The sequence below is a fragment of the Tupaia chinensis genome, unplaced genomic scaffold, assembly GCF_000334495.1.
Source record: "Tupaia chinensis unplaced genomic scaffold, TupChi_1.0 Scaffold000126_2, whole genome shotgun sequence".
Taxonomy (NCBI): Eukaryota; Metazoa; Chordata; class Mammalia; order Scandentia; family Tupaiidae; genus Tupaia; species Tupaia belangeri.
In genome coordinates this window covers 5,619,088-5,636,015 of record NW_006159594.1, presented here as the reverse complement: position 1 = coordinate 5,636,015, position 16,928 = coordinate 5,619,088, and positions in this window count along the sequence as shown.

Genomic DNA, 16,928 nt, shown 5'->3' with positions numbered 1-16,928 from the left:
AAACTAAAAACACTGTATACTTACACTACACTGAATGTATTAAAATAATTTTTCTTCTATAATAAATTAGACTTATTTTGCTTTAACCTTTTGACTTTATATAGTATTTAATGGTTTGTAACCTTTTTATTATTTATAATAAGACCCTGCCTTAAAATAAGAACATTGTACAACTGTGCAAAAATATTTACTTTACAGTCTTGTTCCTTTTTTTTTTTATTTTGTTTTTGCCAAAGGGCACATACACTCTCCAGACAGAGACAGAGACACAGGGAAAGGGAAAGTGATAAATCACTCCCAAGAGGAAATGGCCATGCTGCATCCCTCCTCCAATTTTCTCTTGGGATCTGAGGACAAGCAACCACATATGCCCGGCATGGTTATCAAACTGCCAGGTCTGAGACTTCTACTATAGAGTCAGCCAAGTTGGATCCAATGCCTTTAACACCACAGCCCTTCTGGTCCATATATCTTTATTATAAAAGCTAATTATAGTCATAAATTTTAAAAATTTATAATTTAAGGGTTTGTTTTTTTAACCTGGGAGAGAGGAGAGACAGAGAGACATGTTGCCCCAACAAGGTCCCATCGTACCATAATCCCTCTGACCCAGCCCCTTATCAACTAGGATCACTGGCATACTCTTACCTTTGCTATGTTAAGAGCAATCCATGATTAGAAACCTGGATTTTATGTGGCTCAAATATTAGGCAGTAGAATTCTATCTCTTGCACTACCATAGCCAGGCTTAATTCTACTTTTAAAACTTATTATTATTATTACTTTGGTTAAAAAAATAAAACACATGGGATTGCACAGTCGAGCCATGGTAAAATGCAACACTGCAAGACAGACCCACATGGGAAAGTTACTGATTCATGTCCTGAGTGTTCTGGACTGGCTGGGGTTGGGGTTGGATCTCAACATTCAGAACCTGCCTGAGTGCTGCAGCTTTCATGTTCTCTCTCTCTTCTCTCTCTTCCTCACTGCTCTCTCTTATAAATATATGTTATACATACATATACATGCACTCCACACACACACACACACACACACACACACACACACACACATAGATATACAGATAGACATAGATAGATAGATAGATAGATAGATAGATAGATAGATAGATATAGACAATAGATGATAGATAGATAGAGATAAATCACTCGGAATACATAAATAAACATTAGACATAAATACACATTAGCTTAGGCCTAGATAGAGTCAGGATTATCTAATATCGCACCTTTCACCTCCACATCTTTTTCCATTGCAAGGTGTTCGGGGGCAGTAGCATGTGTGGATGGAGCCTTCATCTTCTATTTTAACAATATCTTCTTCTGGGATACCTCCAGAATAATTGGCCTAAGGCTCCTCTTGCGGAAGTGTCACTCTTGACACATTATTTGCTTAATAACTATAGGTATGGATTTGCTTGTAAGCAAATAATACATGGTGTCACTCTTGACACATTATTTGCTTAATAAGTAAAGGTATGAACATGATGAATATTCCTCTCAATAAGTGAAAATATCTGGTGTTGGTGCTAATCTTTTTAAAGTTAAGGAACTTTTTGGAATCTCCTGCTAAGTTCTTTATTTTGGATTTTCATCTGCATTCTCATCTTTTTCTCCTGCAGTTTTTTTTTTTTCCTCTTCTTTCTTCTTTATCTAAGTGTTACCGTTCCAGTTCCAATAACTCTTTTTCAGTCAACTCCTTGGGAGTATTCTATAAAGATTTCTTGGTTCATCGTTGTTCACATGTAGTTTTAAACTGTTTCCTTTCCTAATCACAGCTTTGCTGAGTTTTGCAATCTTCTCCTTCTTTTAACAAATCCTTTTGAGTTATGAATGAATCTCTTCAATGACTTCTTTCAGATTCTATTCATACAATCCTTGGTGATATCACACCAAGCCATGGCAAGGTTTTTGATGCAGCAATGACGTATTATTTTTTCCAGAATTGCATCATTGTCTTCCTCAGTTGCCTCAGCAAAGGTTCTTCTCATGTAGTAGACCTTAAAATATGCTACAACCCTTTGGCCCATTGATTGGATCAAAGAGTCGGTGTTTGGAGAGAGAAATATCACATTGGTAATGGAACAAAATTAAATAAAAGGAGGATGTGCAGGAACATTATCAACAATGTGCAAAATCTTGAAAGGTCTATGATTCCCCAAACAACACCTCTCCATTTCTCTGGCATAACAGTGTAAGAGGGCATCTTGGAAGAGGAACTAGGTCATACATAACTTCTCATTGCTACTGTGGTACAACAATAGTCTGTGGAAACTGATATGCTTAAAGGTACTGGAGTTCTCACTTTGCCAGATCAAACAGGATTTCAAATTTGTAGTCTGAACATTGCCCCTAAGCAAGACTGTTAGCCTGTTTTTAAGAATATTAAAACCTGACAGTGACTTGGCCTCCTTATGGGTGAAAGTACTTTCAGGCATCTGTTTCTAGAATAGAAAAGGTTTTCTTCATACTGAAGATTTGCTTTGGCAAGTGATTTTCCTCTACAATCAGCTGATCTAGAGTTTCCAAAAATTCTTCAGCTGCCTTCACATCAGCACTCATGGACTCACCATTTATATTCACCTTATATAATAAGTTACCATTCTTGTATCTTTTGAAGCAACCAGAGCTGGTAATTTATTAATAGTCTTTAAATGTGTAAAGGGTTAGTGAGGAGGAGATAGTAAGCAGAAGTTCTTGATCTGTACAGTAGAAAGAACAAGATTAAATCACTAAAGTATAGCCAAAAAGATCAAAGATAAACACAACTTTCAAATAATAAGGGAAGATTAACTCCACAGCAGATCACCCAAGAAAACTGTGCCATCTCTGCCACCTTCCTGACACCGTTCAGGCACTGAGGTATTGGGGGGGCCCTCCCCGGCCTTATAGCTCTATGATCATTTGCATACAACATTCAGAACAAGGTATCTTGGGAAATGATGAACGAGAAATCAAACTATTAATAAGTCTTCAGCAGTCAGAGAAGAAAGAAAGTGACAGATTTTAAAACAACAATTATGATTTCATATGTTGTCCTCAGGAAACAAAATGAATTGAATTCAGAGTTGGCTAAATTTGCATATAAAAACTTTCTTATCTGTAGTATCCAAGATTATTTTTAAGTTTAATTTTTCCCTAGTCATCAATAAGGAAGGTTTTTTATTTTTTATTTTTTGAAATTTATGTTTTATGCTTCATTTCCCCTGAAGGAGAGAGAGAGATCCCAACCAAGGTCTATGTGCCACAGCCCATTCCCAATATGGCCCAGATCACTGCTCCATGCACACATGATCTCTGTGTACTTAAGGAGTTCCCAGGATACAAACCCAGGACCTTTCTCATGTGAGTCCAGTCATTTCATGACTGCACCAATGCCTAACCCTGGAAGAAATCTGGTGGATTGATTGGGTTTTTGAGCAATACTTCAACGGACTCTGGATCATGACAACAGATAATATATCATCTTAAGATGGAGTCTTTTAGAAACAAACTTGAGGGCCTGCAGGTGGCATAGTGGTTAGGGCAATGGACTCCCACATAGCTGACCACAGTTCAAGTCTAAAACCTGGTCATTTTCTCTCATTTTCCTTCTATTTCTCTCTGGTATACTTCAAAAAATAAATAAATAAATAAATAAATAAATAAATAAATAAATAAATAAATAAATAAATAAATAAATAAATAAAATAAAAATAATGACAATGAATAAGATTAATTAAAATAATTCTTTAAAAAAAACCTTGGTAACACATAACTTAGTTTATTTTTCATTACTTTTAAATTGTTCATTAAGAACTAATGTAGGGGCCGGCAGGTGGCATGGTGGTTAAGGACGCTGGACTCCCACATGGTTTGAGTCCCGGACCTGGTGGCTTGTTTTCTTACTTTTTCTGTCTCTCTCTCACTCTGTCTCTCTCTGGTCAAATAAAAAATAAATAAATACATAGTTTAAATTAAATATTTAAAAAAAATAACTAATGAAAAGGGAAATATTACCATAAAAATTTCAGGCACAAAAATATGGAGATTAGTCATCATGGATACTTATTGTTCATAATAATAATAACAACTGTAATAATATTGTGTTTTTGTGGTGTACCAGATGATGTGGTAAGTATCTATGTTTTTTTTTAATCATTATGACAATCCTATAAGCTTTATATTTCCACTACCTCTAATGTACAAGTTATATTATGTTAAAGTAGATCTTAGATAAAAAGTTATTTTGTCCAAGGTCATGCATGTGTTAAATGAAATTGAACATAGCCTGAGCTAAGCATGGGTCCATTTGAATTCTGAAAAAAAAAAAATCTCAACTGCTATAAAACACCAAAGAATAAAAGTTTAAAATATTCTTTTGTAGAGGAATTTTTCAAGATAATTTCCTTCTGCCACCCATGTACTAGAAATGTCTATTTCTTAAAAGAATGGAAGCAAGGTAAAATTATAGTTTGTTATAATCTCTTTACTAGTCTGATATGTGTCTTGAATTAATTATATTTTGTGAAATTTATTCAATTATTACTTACCACCTGCCAATCTTTTAAAAATTTAAAGAAATTTATTGAAATGAATGTTTTAATTACTTCAATAACTAACAGAAGGGAAACATGACAAGAGTTTTCAGAGTGATTAAATTTGACAAAACATGAGAAGTAATCAAAGAAACTAGATTTTAAAAAATGCGTCAAAGTCTAAGGCAATAGACAAAATATCATTAATGCTTAGGAGGAAAAACAACTTTTTTCTATAACTCAATATTGTTTCTATACTACTCTCTTCATTCATTCTTTATTATTTTTATAGTTGAGTTGATACTTTTATAAACATCTAGAATATTATTTTTATAAAACTGCTCTCCTTACTTCTCGTTTCTCCAGTATTTATCCATATTTCCACACTATTCTATTCCTGGATTAATTTTCTTGAAATAAGACTATAATACAGTCTACTTCTCCAAATTTCTTGATGGCTTCATCTTGCCAGCATAAAATATACTTATTATCACGGTTGATATCAGCTTTCTCTTCTTTTATTGAGCACTTGCTGCATGCCGAGACATATAGTAAATACTTTGCACATTCTCTGTCACTTTATTCTTACAAATATGTTGACATGTTTATGTTATCATTATTCCACAGATGAGAAACTGAGGCTTCTGGAGATTGCCCAAAGCCTTAAGATTATAGAACTTAGATTTAAATGAGTTTTTACTTTTCTCCTTCCAGTATGAACTTCAAGTTATATTTTTTGTTTACTTATTGCCTTAAAAAGGAGGAAGGAAAAAAGACAGAGACATCCAGGACAGGGTCTTCAGGCCATCACACTTGCCCAAGCCTTGCAGCCCTCCAAGATCACAGGTGTGCCTGGCGTTCAGTGAGACTGGGACATGGGCTGGGACCTTCCCGAATCATCTCCAGCATTGCACAGTAATGCTACAACTACCTGTACCATCACAGTGGGTCCTAAAGCCCACGTGTTTTCCTTCAGCATCTGAATAACCTGTACCAGTTCCCTGGATTTTATACACCTCTCCAACACTGATAACTCTTGAGCTTTAAGCTTTTCTCTAAAGTCAGCCCTTTGTCCTTTGGCTGAATGAAACCGAGTATTTCCCGGAACAATGATACCATTACATTTGCATTGTTCATCAAGAGTTACTTTCCAGTTTTTAACTACGGAGCTAATTTTTCTTAGAAGGCTAAAATAGTTTATGGTGGCAAAAACAATATCTCACTCAAATATGCTTGCTTTACAGAGTCTGGCACTCTGACTTGTTGAAAAGAGTTGAGTTATATTTGCTTCAGAATAAACAAAGGAAATAGACTTCAGTGATCATCAGGATTGTAGTAAGACCCTGAAAAACATTGACAATATGAGGTGATAGTTACAGAATAGTTATATAGACAGGAAAAAGACATTTTTCCTTAGCATCCTAACAAACAGGATTGGTTTTTATCTTCTATAACAGTTTTCAAGTGATTTTAGTTGAAGAACAGTGTTGGGATTTAAGATCATATAAAACTGCTTTCTACTTCTTTAATTTTATGAATGAATGATGAAATGTGGGTCCACTGATATTAACTAAAAGAAAATTAAAATGTAGAGGAAATACAGTGACTAAAAACATACCTCAACATTTTCTTTCTTCTTTCTTCTTGCTGCTCGTGTGTGTGTGTGTGTGTGTATGTTTGTGTGTCTGTTTCTGTGTTTGTAAGTAACAAGAACCTCAGTCAATTTAGAGAAATTTCCAAATTCTGGCTATAGCTTATTCACTCACTTAAATCTTCTGGGATGAATTTGACATTTCATAAAAATTTTATATCCACATTTGAGTTTGGAAAGAAAGGATAGGAGGAAAACGCTCATGTCATTTTATTGCTTCTCTCCTTTTGTTCAAGGCAAAAGCATAACCACATAAAATATAGGACACAGGGAGTAAATTAACTATGTTAATACAGGTTGTAAAAGTCTAAAATCACTTGTAATGCAGGCTGAGGCTGTGAGGAAAGCAGGAGTTATTTCACTGAAACTATTTAACCTATAGACTACTTGCCTCTTTCTTCGAGAAAGGATGCTGCAGAAAGTGCTGAATGATGATGAAGTAATCCTGAACACAAACCTCTGCTGGGTTCCCGATAGGAAAACATGCCTCAGTCACAAGTAATAAAGTAAACACAGAAGCTGCAAAAATCCATCACCAGAGGAAAACAATTTAAATGAGTGATAAAAAAAAGGCACTTCATCTATGCATGATAAGAAACCACTGAACAAAACAAATTATACACCACACCAGAATGGCTCACTGCCCAAAGAAATTGCAAACAGCTTATGAGGAGAGAAAAGAGAAAACCACAGAGACTCAAAAATCAAAGGAGTGTCCCTGATACAAAGAATATCAATGCTCTGTTCCTGAAAACCTCAGAGTACTCTGAGTTGCAGGGATTATATGAAAGGAATGCGTGGCCATTAGTGATGAATACCTTGGAGGGCATTTTGGACAAGAGAACAAGATCATCAGGGTGGTGTACTCTGTGTCTTGTACAAGCGTGTCTCCCAGTGCATCACCTGTCACAGAGCTGTGTCTCCATGTCCCTGCTGCCTTCAGGTGAAGACCAAACGGTCAGATCAAAATACAGCTGAACTTTTGTTATTTAGAATAAAATTTGTCAATGATAAACATGGATGTTATAGATATTTGATGCATGGAAGATGGTAAAAGCATGTTCTCCTAAGGAAACTGAAAAAGTATTCAGACATCCTCTGTTCTATGGGGTGTCAGTTCTTATCAGTCCTCAGATAAAACTCTCTCATAAACTCATCAGGCATTAACTGTTATAATAACATACTCGTATCCTTTTGTTTTCATTACTTTGTTATGTTGTTAGTATATTAATATGGGAATTCTCACAATCCGTACTATGAATAGAAGTTTAGGAACTATAAAGATTTAATGGGATCATATATCTGTAAATTAAGTTATCATCAGAATTGATAGATAATAACTTTGAATATATAATGAGTTTACGGTTAATAGATAGGAAGATATACATTTTGGGGGTAATTCACTTGTATAGAAAAAAAAATAAAGGCAATTGTTAAGCATGAAAAATGGCTTAGCCCTATTTAAGACTAAAGTTCTAAGAACATTTAATATTTTTCAATATAGACAAAAATGTTGAAAAGCTTTAAAGAAAAAAATGGAACACCCTTGAGTTGCTTTAAAAGTGAAAGTACGACAAATAACTATAAACAATTGGAGAGGGGTAAAAAATAGCATGAGTCTAAGAAGAGAAATGAGGGCTAAAAACTTTGGAAGTTAGGAAACAATTTGAGACTTAGCAACAAGAAAATCAATAATGGTATAGAAAAAAGGATCATTTTAAGTGTCCTTTCTTAACTATTACTAATATTGTGACAAAAAAAAAACACAGAAAGAAAACAGATCAAATGGCAGAATAAGTTTAAAAAAACTCCCACTCTTAATCCCACTCTTAATTCTCTATAAAAAATGTAAGTATATTTTTAAATAAAAAACAAAACTTTAACAAAACAAATACAAATAGAGAAACTAGTATCAACATAGAGTTAAAGGAATCCAAATGATCTGAGTAGGACAGCCCCTCTCTGAATATATTTCTTAGTGGTTGGCATCACAAACCCTTCCCTTGATGCTAGAGTGCAATAGTTGCAGAAATTCACCTTCAAGGAACAGATTACTGGCTGGACCAAGAGAGTGATGAAGTCTTATGCCCAGAAGCCAAATTTCTAATAGAACATCTCACCATTTTCTGTGACCCTTTGAAAGAAGATTAAAAAATTAGCAGAGCATCAGAGAATGCCTAATAAAAAAATTCAAAATCCAAGATACATAAGCAATCAATAATTTAAAATTATTTATAATTTGAGAAACACAAACTCAATAATCAGAAGAGCCAAGAGAGAACAGCTTTAATCAGAATAATGCAAATTTAGGAGTTGGACAGTGGAACAGCAGTAAAATGTGCTGACCTACATTAGGTGGTCTGGGTTTGAGTCCAGACACCTCCCTGATTACACCAGCCATGCATGTACCCATGATCTAGGGCTGGCCAGGGCTAGGTGTGAACCATAAAGTCAAGACTCTGTTGAGGCTGTGGTCTCTGTCTCTCTTCCCCTGGTTCTTACTCATGGAAGAATTCAATGAAGAGACTTAAAAAGAAAGAAGAAGAAAAATTTAAATATTATAATGATTCAGTGATTTCAAAGAGAACATTGCACCTGTGGCATTGTAGTTATAAAAAATGATTGAGAACCTCAGAGAGAAAAATATAAAATCATTTTAATATACTGCTGTAGGTAAAACTGAATAAAATGATTAACTTGCGAAATTTATAGTGTAGTTTCTGAAAAAACAAAAAACATGATTGAAAAGAAAAATCAAAATGATTAACATCACTGAAAATTAACAATTAAGAATCACAGAAAATAGTTCCAGAAAATTCATCTGCCATCTACAGTACAAAAAAAAAACAAAACAAAACAAAAAAAAAAAATGAAAGGAAGAAGATAATCAAAGTCATCAAAATTCCCAAAAAATAAAGATATATTTATCAAAATTTAGAAAGATCATAGGTTAAATTTGAAAGATGGCAAGATAAGGAGCTTTTCAGTAAAAACAAAATAAAAATCTAGACAGGAAAACACCATTGCTTTAAAAGTTTTAAACTCAAAAAACTAGGTAGTATAGCATGGTAGATATAAATAGGAGTTAGAATAATTAAGATAATGATAAATCTGAAAACATTTTCTAGAATTTAGCACTGAGATATAAATTAACAAGATTAAAGACAGTTAAAGAAACTAGACCAGAATGAGAAGATCTAGGGAAAGTTTTTAGAATTCTAGAGGAAAAAAGGCTAAGGGAAAATAATTATTTGTAGAAATAACAGAATTTTCCACATTTGAAAAAAAAATCTTATATTTTAAAGACACACACACACACACACAAGCAGGATAGATACATAATTAAAATCAATAGCTACAGAAACCAAAGATAATGACAGACTCCAACAGAAGTTGAAGGGAAAAAAACAGATTATCTATATCAAGAAATAAAAATCTACAGAGCAAACAGAGAGTTTAATGTAAGAGTCATAAATAAGTATCTTTACAATTGATTACTTTGTCATTGGAAGAAAGAGCAAGGTCCTAAATGTCCATCAGAAAATTTAGTCAATAAATATTTGTAAGTACATGCAACCTTATACTCCATAGCTATAAAAATGAGTAAACTACCGCTAAAAAGTGTGAACATAAATCGAAGTGTCTTATGCAAAAGAATAGCCATGTGTAAATACAAACTAGGTGATTATAAATTTAAGAGCCAGGTCATCTAGTCACATACAAGTCAGTTTAGCAAAGTTTCAACCTACCCTAGTGTATATTTTCTTAAGAAGGGTTGGGGTTATAAAAGGATCAGCCAAAAAGCAGGGGTTACTTGTTTTTCTCCAACATTGCCCTGGGGAGGTGGGCGCTGGCCAACAGATACAAGTTTCTAGTCAGTCTAACAGACTCCACCCTTCAGTGACCTGAGGCATCTGGCTTCCAGCACTCATATCCTCAGACATAAAGGTCACTCACCCCACAGTCCTTCCCAATTGCATTTAGTTCAAAAGAGAAATGAAGAAGGAATAAGACCAAATGGGATAGGATCTGGGTTGAGGATTTTATTATCATTATTATTTATTTTTTGAGAGTGGGGCAGGCACATGGGCTTACTTAAAACAGCAACAATGCATAGTGAGAGAAGGAAGGTCATGGGGTTACAGCATATTTCTTTAAGGTATATTGAAGGAAGACCATGCATCCCCCAAAACTTGCAGAGCAGGAAGAAGTCAGGAAGTGAAAGGAACTAAGAAAATAGCCTTAGTACTGGAGCACACTGTTGAGAAATGTGTATGCTTTTTTGAAAATGAAGTAGGAACATGATCAGTTAATGGAGAGTCAGAGAAAGGGTTATAAGAAAAAGAGTATATGAGAACATGTACCTGAGAACATGGGAAAACATGCTGATCAGAGACAAATACAAAGATCACTGAGGAATGCTAAAGGCTCAACTGAAGTGGAGATGACATTTTTAAATATTACATTTAATCATTATATATTTTTCCATCATACAATCTAGTTTTTTGAGGCATGCATGCTTGCATGTCAGTCAGGTCAAAGATATTACCGTATATATAATTTTTGACAGATAATTTTACATTTCATGTATCTGTTGTTATTTTTTCCCTGCATTCCTACCTTCCTCCCCCTCATTTTCTCCATCCACATTTTAATGGATCACACGCATGGATACAACTTTTTTCTAGGAAGCAGATATTTGTTTGAGCCCAAAGTTGGGTGTAAACAGGGATTTACATAGATAAGAAGACTTCACCTGAGAGAATTACATAGGAACCATCAATGGCAGAGTTGGATTAAGTGTCTCATCTTTAAGAGACACACTATGGTGCCAGCAGGTGGCACAAAGTTTAAGGTACTGGGTCCTACATGGCCAGCTCAGTGGTTCAAGACCCAGATCCAGAGACTTCAAAATCACACTGAGCACAAGAGAATGCATTCCCAAAATCCCAAGAGGAGACTGGAGGAGAAGGGATCATGGCGTGGCAAGCCCCTCTCCCCACCTGGGGAGACTGGAGGAGAAGGGATCATGGCGTGGCAAGACCCTCTCCCCACCTGGTGATTCCTTACTTTTCCTCTCTATCTCACTCTGGCAAGTACATGTGCCCTTTAGCAAAAAAACTTTTTAAAAATGCAATATTAGCTAACACCCTTGCTATATTAACCATTACCTAGGCTCTGGAATAAATTTAAAACAATGGATTTGGCCCTGGTTACACAACACATTAACAACAGAACAGTGTACACTTAACTTGACCATTGTGAGGTTCCATTCTCTCATAGAAAGGGTACAACACTTCTATCATAATTCTTTTGTGAGATGAAAATTAGATAATGCACATTGCCTCATGACTGGTATTGAGGAATTGTATCTAGGTATTTTTAAATGTTCCCTACATTATTGTGAGGGGCTCTATACCCCCTCTAAAGCAATGACACTATTTTACCAAGATGTAGAGATCCCCAGTAACTCTAAAAGTCAAACAATTGTATCTACTGAAGACTCACAATGTATCCCATAGTATTTTCATCCAGAAGCTAATCTCCATGGAAATTAAATGAATAAGTCTAAGTATTTGTGCATTGTTCATAAAGACCCATTGCAAAAAGACCTAGGAAAGTACTGAGGTCAATGTAAATGTTTAGTCATACCAACAAGTTCACAAAGCACTTTTGAAAAAGAAACTGCCTTTTAATTTTGTGGTAGTTCATTACCCATGGCAATGGCAAAATAGCTTTTCATTGGCTTTTTCATTATGCTTACAGCCATCATAGGCAGAGACAGTGTCCTGACTCCTGAAACACCATCTCTAAGGGCTGCTGTACTGAAAGGAAGAGAGGGCTAAGTATGAGCTTAAAACTTTGCTGGCTGAGTGCAAATTTTCATTTTAAGCTTCTCTTCAACATCATGTATAATATTCTGACTTTCAAAAGCAAAAGGACATAAAGCATCACCCAAAGGATGTTTAAATTGCTTTCTGCTTTCTCTTTGGCTAATCAAAAATGATGTATCTCAATAATTCCATGTCAAAAAAGCATGCTCAAATTCTACATACGACCTATTTCCAACTGTGAATCAAAGCATGAGTCAAAATAAAAAGGAATTAAAATAGTTTCCCATCATGTCTACTGGGAATTTACCTACTCCTTTTTTAACAACCTTATATAATTACTGGAAGCCCCAGTGCTTAATCAAAAGTTTATATATATACAACAATATACTCATAGAAAGAAAAAAAAACATATCAATTGATAAGAAAACATGTTTATATAAAAACAATTTAAAAATAAATACATACTATTTATACATAAAAGTAGTATAATACAGGTTTATTCATCTTAAGAAAAACAGCTTGACAGTAGTAGTGAGAAAGATATGAGATGCAGAATCACTTGAGGATGGTACATTATTTTACTGCATCATTTTTATTACTAATTTTTCACCTTTTTCAGGACTTGTGTTTATCATACAGTCAAATTCAATTTAACATATTTGGAGCCAAATAAAAGCTAATCAATCACAAGAACACCAGAAACACATGGAAATCATGTGCAAAAGTGATGCAAGAGGAAAAACAAAAGATGCTATACACTCATCCATTTTACTTGACACACATACAGAAGCAAAACATTTTGTGTTCATCCAAACATGAGACATAATTCAAATTTTACCCTAATTTTTCTAGGAACTGTTTTGTCAAGTAAATTATTGAGTGTATCTTTGCCTGAAATTAAAATGTCAAAGTATCATTTTTTTATAGCATATTAATTCATTGTGTCTTTAACCGAAAAAGTCATCAAACTGGAACGAAAGAAGACGTTATCAGAAATAAAATACAAATTTTCAAGAGCTAATATGGTAAATTGTCATTAACTGAATAGGTCTTATGTTAGGTAAGTTTGTTATTCTACCCGATTTATTTTCTAGTTTACTATGCTTTTTTTGAAAGGGAAAGCAGAAATATTAATGAAATATTAGAAATATTTTGTAAAGGAGTCCAAACATTAAAAGATGGAGGTCTCTGAAGAGAGTGCACAATAACATTTTTAAAAAGCAGGAACATACACACACACACACACACACACACACACACACACACAGTTACTAATATAGCAGTCTATTCATGAAGGAAAAGCAAGCTTTCTCATGGGCATATCATACATGCACATATCAAAATCGTAGAAGCCTGGGATATCCTTGCTTTTACTAAGGACTCAGATTAGTGATAAAAATGCAAGGTTTCATCTAACTGGGGCTTATGGGTAAAGTACAACCGCCTTTGTTAGTTGATCTCAAGATTTAATGTGTGGTTTCTCCCATCCTACATTGCTATGTGCTATGCTTAGTCATGATGGCGCTGAGGCAAGAGGTCAGTTTTTCTTCTTTGGTTTATTTTCAAGAAGAACAGAAAGCCTAGATTGGAGATTTCACCCATGGTGCACAATGTTGTCACAGGCAGCTAATAGAATAGTTCGGTTACCTATGAGGTTAATGTGCTATTTTTGCATGGGTCCAGAATATTTTCAGCATCATTACTAAAGCACAAAAGCTGCTAGTCAACTTAATTTGTACTGTTTTCACCTCACATTCACTAACACAAATTAAGTTTCACACTCATCATCTATAGTTAATACGTAGTAGTACAAAAATCCCATGATTTTACCCTACTGTTGTTCTTCAAACTGCTCTTTCTATATTTTCTATTTAATAAGAGCCTGTAGTACTCCTTTCAAAGCAATCGTGTGAAGTGAGGGTGCTGGCAGCATAGCTCAGGTTTTTGTCAGTGTTAGAAGATAGTTTTGAGACACCTAAACATTCCACAGCTAACTCGGTTTCAAATGATGTACCCAATAATTAGTAAAATGACAAGTGTGGTTGTAAAGATTTTAAACATCTTATGAATTTGCATTATAAAATACCAGAGGTCACCAATAAAAGTGCATCATTTTATGTATTCATTTACATTAAAAATATTAAGGTATCTCATCACGGCAAAACCTAATATGAGGAAGCATGAAATTTTAAACTGATTTTTTTATAGTGTTGTTTTCTATTGACTTAAAAATGAAGGAGGAATTTTACTGAGACTGTGTTCCAAATAATCTCACTGGAACTTTATAGTAAGGTTTCATAAACATAATAAATGGGAAGATGCATGAGAGAGCTACGAGAAAAGATATGTTAAATAACAAAGGGAAAATAGTTAAATTAATATACAAATACAGGTTTGTGTTTTATGATATTATTTCAGACACATGAGCATAATATATTAGTAAATTAAAGTTAAACAGTTTTCTGTAAATTACAAATATTACTCTAACAACCCTATATCAAACAAGAGTGAAAGCAAATACTCTTTGCCCTTGATATTTGAAAAGTATTTACTAATACATTTTGGAAGATATATACTTCTTTAGGCCTTTAAAGATTTGTTTTTAAGAACCAGCAGGTGGCATATTGGTAAAGGCAATGGATTCACACATGGACGACTGTAGTTTGAGTCCTGGACCCAGCGATTTGAGAATAACTCCAGGCATGTGTGTGTACATCCCCAAATCCCAGGAGGACAATGGAGCAGAATGGGATGCAGCATGGCCATCCTCCCTGAGGGGTGATTCCTCACTTTTTCTCTCACTGTCCCTGGTGAGCACACACCCCCTACAGCAAAAACCTAAAACAAACAAACAAAAAGCTTGCTTTTAAGAGAATGTATATATGGAAGGGGGAAGAGAAGCACATAGTAAAGGTTTTCTCCATAGTAATGAAGAACTCCAAAAACGAGCTTCACAATTTCACTTTATAAGCATCACAATATTGTGGTTTATATATGATATTGTGTTGTCAATCTCCTGTCTTTACATTTGGACATGAGACTAAACACTAAACTCAGAATCAAGCCAATGTCTTTCATTTGCTCTTTTAGTATCTTCTCTTCCCCTTCATGGCTTGCAAATTGTTGAAATTGAAGAATTATGCTCTATATTCAGTTATAAAACTATATATCTGTATGTCTTATGCTTAATTATAGATTGAAAGTTTGTCCCCTCCCAACCCTCAAATTCCCATGTTGAAGCTCCAACAACCACTGTGATGGTATTTGGAGATGTGGAAAGCAATCAAGTTCAGATGAGGGTACAAGGGTGGAAGCCCTCAAGATGGAAGCAAAGTTTTGTTTGTTTATTTGTTTGTTTGTTTGTTTGTTTTTAAAGAGAGAGATTTTTGCTATACTTTTTTGCATGTACTCAACTGAACTTTACTGTTATACCCATGGGGATGGGAACGAAGTATGTCTATTATGGAAACTAGCTCTGATATCACATCTTGACCCAGCTTTTAAAGAAAAGATAATGTCAGTACAAAATGCTGTAAAGTTTTCTTTCAATTAAAAAATATAATTATTATTTTTTGTCCTTTTTTTTTTTTTTGAAGAGGTTTTTGCTATAGGGCTCATGCACTTGCCAGAAAGACAGAGAGAGACAGAGAGACAGAGAGACAGAAAGCAAGAAATCTCCCTCCGGAGGAGATGGCCACAACGCAATCCCTTCTCCTCCATTCTCCTCTTGGGATCTTGGGCATGCACGCTCACATGCCCAACATGAGTTTGAACCACCAGGTCCAAGACTCGAACTGCTGTCAACTACATGGGAGTCCAATGACATAGCCATTATACCAACTGCAGATCCCAAAAAATATAATTATTAATATTTACATGTAAGGTAGAATATTTTTAATAACCAAACTTTTAGGAGGGATCAAAAATACTTTTCTTAATTTGTATATAATAACTCTTAATTATATCTAATTTCCTTAGCATCTTTTTATTCATATTTAAACTTCTGTATCTCATACATAATAAGACCAACTATAATTATTGACTCATTGTAAATAACTGGTTCATTTCAGTTAATGTAGTGATAATTTTAATACTTAGAACAGGTCTTTACATGGATCTCTAAGCAATGTATAAATTTCCATCAATGTAGGCATTAAGCATACCGATTAACTGGGATACTTCTTAGACAGTACTTGCTTACTGTCAGTGCTCTGCCATGGTCTGTCACTTTGTCTCTCTGGTCACACATAGTATTCAATTGTATGCAGGAAAGTTAAACAGCTCATATAGAAATGTAAGTGTGAGTGATATAAATGAATGCTCATTACATTTTTAAGAGATGTGAGGTCTTGTAGATATTTTTCATCATCTATTTCTGGTATAATATATAGTGACCAGTAACACCTAGGCTCTTACTGAATTGTTTAATTAACAAAAAATACCAAGAATTCTACAAGGAATCAAATAGCAGTGCAGTAGTGAAACCACTGGACTCACACGGGAAAGAGGTTTGCTTTCCTGGACTTCCCTGAGCTGCTGGGCGTGGTACGTGTGTTCAGGGTCTGGGCTGGCTGAGCCTGGGAGTTGATCACAGAGCAGGGACCTTGTTAAGGATAGGTGCCTAGCTCTCTGTCTCTATTTCTCTTTTGCTCTTTTTCTCAGAAAGAAAGATACTTTTTAAAACACTGAACACATTGATCATCATCGGAAGAAATTGTAGTTAATAGAGGAACTCATAGATACAGAGAATAATTAGTAATGAAAATAAAGTATAGATATAAGAAACTAATTTACATAAGCACAGGTATACACACACCAATACATCATGTGTTTGTATGTATATGTGTGTGTCTATATATATATATATATATATATATATATATATATATATATATATTTTTCTTTT